The sequence below is a fragment of the Pygoscelis adeliae genome, unplaced genomic scaffold (genome assembly GCF_000699105.1).
Source record: "Pygoscelis adeliae isolate BGI_AS28 unplaced genomic scaffold, ASM69910v1 Scaffold210, whole genome shotgun sequence".
Classification (NCBI taxonomy): Eukaryota; Metazoa; Chordata; class Aves; order Sphenisciformes; family Spheniscidae; genus Pygoscelis; species Pygoscelis adeliae.
In genome coordinates, this window is record NW_008823959.1 from 55,075 (window position 1) to 61,104 (window position 6,030).

Genomic DNA, 6,030 nt, shown 5'->3' on the forward strand with positions numbered 1-6,030 from the left:
CCTCCCCCACCACTGGGGAGGAGCGAGCGAGCAGCTGTATGGTGCTCAGTTGCCAGCTGGGGTTAAGCCACGACAATCCTTTTTGGCACCCAACATGGGGCTCGAAGGGTTCGAGGTAACAACAGGTTTGACTGGAATGTGCTAGATCAAACTTATAGCTGTTATTGCTGTTTAGCTATTAATTGGCAGGCGCCTGTGCTTGCCATGGGGCTCGCTTGCCTCACTGTATATTAGAGTCTAGTGCTCGTTGGTGGCTGCTTTTTGCAGTGCTGATCATCTTACTCTGCTGTGCCTGGGAACATTTTGATAACAGCAATGGCCATGCACCTGGGCTGGCAGATGGCCAGGGCATCGCTGCTGCTTCCGTTTTGCTGTACTGGACAGGCTGGAACTCCAGTGTAACTCCAGTCAAAGGGACTGTGACCTGTGGATGAGTCCACACAGGAGCAGGACACCCAGAAATGTCTGTGGCTGTCGATAAGCCAATGCCAGAGCAGGTACATCTCTAAGCGCCTGTGGCTGTGGTTATGTCTGTGCCGCAGCAGGTACACCTCTGAAGGGATTGTGGCCCAAGGGTAAGTCCACGCTGGAGAAGGTACACCTCAAAGCATCTGTGGCTAAGTCTATGCCACAGCAGGTATACCCCTGAAGAGACTGTGGCTCATAGCTAAAGCTCCACTTGGAGCAGGTACATCCCTAAGGGACTGCAGTCTGTGGATAAGTCCAAGCAGGAGCAGGGGCAAGAGGAGGAGTTCATTGCGATGTTAAACCCGATGGTCTGGTCTAAAGGGACCAGGAGTGGAGATTGTAATGGAAATACCTTTAAATTGTTGTAACCCGGGATTTGAGTTGCATGTTATGGGAATTACTATAGCAGGAACCCCTTGTTGCTAGCCAGGCAAGGAGCAAGGGGAGGAGTTCATTGCAATGTTAAACCCTATAACCTGGCCCAAAGGGACCAGGGGGGAGACTGTAATGGAAATACCTTTAAATTGTTGTAACCCATGATTTGAGTTGCATGTTATAGGAACTACCAAAAGGAACCACCTGAAACAATGGAGAACAAGCCTTACAAGAAGCAGTGCAAATGCAGCAGTGACCCGACCTGAGCTGTCTTTGGTGCCCAATAATTCCACACAACACACCACCTCTCCCTGTCCTGAGTGACCATCATAACAGATGGAGCCCAAAGTCATGGACATTTTGTGGACATTTTAAGACATTTTATACAGGTGGTCCATAGACTAAGGGAATGATATCTGTGAAAGGTAGGAAGGGTGGTGGTGGTTAATGAGGATGTATTGGATAGTGTGGGATCTGAGCATGACATAAATGGTATGGAATAAGGGGTGGAGAATGTGCTGGGTTTGGCTGGGATAGAGTTAATTTTCTTCATAGGAACTAGCATGGGGCTATGTTTTGGATTTGTGCTGAAAACACATCATCTCTGTTGATACTACAGAGATGTTTTCGTTACTGCTGAACAGTGCTTGCACAGCATCAAGGCCTTTTCCCAGCAAGTAGGCTGGGGGTGCACAAGAAGTTGGGAGGGGACACAGCCAGGACAGCTGTCCCCAACTGACCAAAGGAATATTCCACACCACAGGACGTCATGCTCAGCAATATAAAGCTGGGGGAAGAAGAAGGAAGGGGGGCACTTTCGGAGTGATGGCATTTTCCTTCCCAAGTCACCGTTACGTGTGATGGAGCCCTGCTTTCCTGGAGATGGCTGAACACCTGCCTGCCAATGGGAAGCATAGAATCATAGAATCATTAAGGTTGGAAAAGACCTCTAAGATCATCGAGTCCAACCGTAACCCAACACCACCACGCCCATTAAACCATGTCCCTAAGCGCCTCATCTACACGTCTTTTAAATACCTCCAGGGATGGTGACTCAACCACTTCCCTGGGCAGCCTGTTCCAATGTTTAACCACTCTTTCGGTAAAGAAATTTTTCCTCACGTCCAATCTAAACCTCCCCTGGCGCAACTTGAGGCCATTTCCTCTCGTCCTATCGCTTGTTACTTGGGAGGAGAGACCGACCTACAACCTCCTTTCAGGTAGTTGTAGAGAGCGATGAGGTCTCCCTGGAGCCTCCTCTTCTCCAGACTAAACAGTCTCAGTTCCTTCAGCCACTCCTCATAAGACTTGTTCTCCAGACCCTTCACCAGCTTCATTGTGAAGGTGAATGAATTCACTGTGAAGCAGTGAATGAATTCCTTGTTCTGCTTTGCTTGTGTGCACGGCTTTTGCTTTTACCTGTTAAACTCTATCTCAACCCACGAGTTTTCTCACTTTTACTCTTCCAATTCTCTCCCCCATCCCACCGGGGGGGTGAGTAGAGTGAGCGGCTGTGTAGTGCTTAGTTGCCAGCTGGAGTTAAACCATGACAAATATACAGACACACACACATATCTTTTAGATAAACTTATTCACCACTGTAAGTAGCACAGAAAGACTATAGCATGGAAAAAGCCAGAAGCCCAAGCCAAAGTCTCATCCTGAAGCTCTACCATACAGCCCTGTAAGATACACATTGCTCGATGGCATTTACATTATCAAAAGCTTTGTACAGATGCCATTATGCTGACAAAAAGAGTTTTAAGTTTCCAACTAGCCCAATGCCCCATCCAAACTGCATGAAGACGTTTCTTTTTACAAAAAAATGTCCACAAGATGATCTGTTCTGTCCACCGCAATTATCAACATGCTCATAAACCAAAACATACCCTGGGACACTGCAGCTCTGCTGTACTGCGTGTACTGCTGACACCACAGCCTCAAAACCACTGCCACTAGAGCATAAGTCAGTACCACAAAAAAAGTCTTGAATTCGGGATAAACATTACTTTTTCTTCATGGCATTGAACTGAACACTATGATTAATTAATGCACTAGTAAGACAAAAGCTAATTTTCGCAGCAGATTGCTGGACTACTGACAGCAGGACAGCTGTGGGTGAAAAGGCAGTACTAGCAAGTACCGCAGCAATTAACGAGTATTTTATTAGCACAGGACAAAATGAAAGGACGTGATGGCTTTACAGCTGAGAGGGTCTGTCATTTTCAGCTCAAGCCTTTCTATTGTTCAAGGGATAAAGCCTTTTAACATCATCCATAGGACAGAACAATTCCTCTTCCTTCCCCCAAGAGATAGCAATCATTTCACCATTGAGTTTACCGGGAGAAATGAAATGCAATTCCAGAGACAAGGAACACGAAGTGCCTTAACAGGAAGGCTAACAACAATTACAGCCCTCAAACGCATACACAAGCTGTGAGGGAGCATGGGACATCCCACCAGCCAGCTACATGGAGGCTGAGCCCGTGGACAAGCTGGATTTAAACATACAGGAGACTTACCTAGGTCCACCAGTACTGACAGTGAGTTTTTACAGTAAGATGTTTAGTACTGACACTATTGGTCTAACACGAAATCACTGAGCTGGGTGTCAGAATGCCATATTCCATTGAAATGACATTCAGATTTAAAGCCACAAATTACAAGGCAAAAATACAGAACAACTGTGCAAGCACCTCACTGCCTCAATTCAGTAGGTTCATAATGGAGGTCCACAACTATTTCAAAACCAACTTTTGACTGGATGAGAGTAACTTTTCCTTTCCTTCAGCCTACTACAGCATTTTCTAGCCGAACAAAGAAAACGTTAGATTATTTCGTATTTGAGATCTGGGTGAGGATATTGATGATATTATTATTATTATTACTATTACTATTACTGTGTTAGTTTTAAAGCCTGGTCAGAAAAGGGGATAGGGGATATTCTAAGAAGAGAAGGCTACTGGAACACTTTTGCTATACAAAAAGTTGTATCAACAATTACTTTAAGAAAACTTTGAGAAGCCTAAAAAGGGTAAAGAGTAATTGTCCGAAGCATTTCCTCTCTCAGAAAAAGTGACCATATGGTTTATCACTCAATGCTGGATGTCCAAAACCACCCTATAAAGATTCTTCTTTCTGGGCAGAGGGACAAAGATGATGCCGAGCAGAGGGGACTACTCAGGAGCAAGGGAGCATCTCTCTCTGCTTCAGGCTTGCTGCCTTTGGGAGAAATTTAATCTTTACCTCCTCCCAAGAATCAAGGTACAAATTATTTTTTTTCCAGCTTTTTTGAGATAAGGCTCTGGAGGGAGTTTCACTTAAGGCTATTTTAGTCACACTGTTTTCGTTTTGTCATGTCTCAGAGTTACTGGATTTAAAAAAAAAAAAACAAACTCCCTGGCAACAACAAGGGGAGCAATGTGATCTATGCCAAACAGATGAGAGAAAGAACAATCTGAAGGAATTCACTCAGGATGGCAGATTGATCTTCAGAGACCAAGAAAAGGAATCAAGGGCACAGATAAAAAGTTTCCTAATAAGAAACATCAGATGCCTGGGATGAAGAACTGGGGGATGGAGCTGTTTAGTTCCTGACTGTTGGTCCTCCAGGACAACAACAGAGCATCCTCCTGAACAACAGACAGGCTGTTACAGCACATGCACTGGCTGACGCACAACGCACCACTGGCATCCCTGCAGGCAGCTGCCTGTTCCCCCGCTATGGGTCACTAGCCATACCTCCCTGCTCCCCCACTATGGGTCACAAGGCAGCCACTGAAGTCAGACCTGGCTTCACCCTTTGAGGAGAGTCCTCTCATATTTCCAAGTTCTCCAGTTGAGAACACACTAAAGAAGGTCCCAATCTGAGCACAGAAAATTATCCTTCCTGTCTTCTCCATAAATTCATCTGCTACGTTTGCATTAGGTAGAGTACTTGCAGTGGACTCGACAGCATCCTCAAAAAATATCCCAGAGCCAAATATCTAATTTACTACCTGGGGGAAGTCAGCCTAAACCAAGGTTACTTCCAGTCAAGCTTTCCCTGGGACAGGGGAACAGAGGAGAAACTCTGATGTCTTTCATCACCGTGACAAACACAAGATACCCAGCCACCTGAGGGAAATGGCTGAATACAGCTAGTGATTAACAAATCAGTTTGATATACATTCCTGCGACTTATTTCAAAAATCTGTTAACTTGAGAGGAAACATCAATGTGCTACAAGGTTAAACAGACATTTTCCCCTGAGAAATATGTAGACCACTCCCCCTGAGAGTGGTCCCCCGAGTGTCACTGCCTACACACAAAAGCATGTACACACACTTCAAAATAAGTGCTAGAATCCCAGTTACATTTAAACATCATTCCTCACCGTTGTTAGCCTTGGATAAACAGTGTTTAAAAATACAAGATCTAATAAAGTAACCAAGACATAATTAACTGCACCCAGTAAAACAAAAGCTTTTGAGCTTCCAAACTTCAAAAATACAGTTTAAAGGAGCAAGAACTGATATATTTACTTCAATCCCTGGGAAAGCAATGGAATGAGTCCTCTTAAAAAGTATTACAAGCCAAATGACGCGGTGATTGGGATAAGCCAGCACAGATTTACCAAAGGCAAGTCACGCCTGACTGATCTGGTCACCTTCTACAACAAGGCAGCACTTTCACAGAATCATAGAATCACAGAATAGTTTGGGTTGGAAGGGAACTTAGTTCCCTTGACTAGATGAAAAGTCATCTAGTCCAACCCCCCTGCCATGGGCAGGGACATCTTCAACTACATCAGGTTGATCAGAGCCCCATCCAACCCGACCTGGAATGTTTCCAGGGGTGGGGCATCCACCACCTCTCTGGGCAACCTGTGCCAGTGTCTCACCACCCTCAGCGTAAAAAATTTCTTCCTTATATCTAGTCTAAATCTACCCCCCTTTAGTTTAAAGCCATTCCCCCTTGTCCTGTTGCAACAGGCCCTGCTAAAAAGTCTGCCGCCATCTTTTTTATCAGCCCCCTTTAAGTCCTGATAGGCTGCAATAAGGTCTCCTCGAAGCCTTCTCTTCTCCAGGCTGAACAACCCCAACTCTCTCAGCCTTTCTTCATAGGAGAGGTGTTCCATCCCCCTGATCATTTTCGTGGTCCTCTTCTGGACCCGCTCCAACAGGTCCGTGTCCTTCTTATGCTGAG

General features: G+C 45.4%; 1 protein-coding gene across 2 annotated transcripts in view; it reads right to left on the minus strand.

Annotated features, from left to right (window-relative positions):
• Positions 1-6,030, minus strand: part of MORC2 (MORC family CW-type zinc finger 2) — a 49,541-nt gene that overhangs the window by 35,409 nt on the left and 8,102 nt on the right. The gene's annotated exons all lie outside the window — the stretch shown is intronic.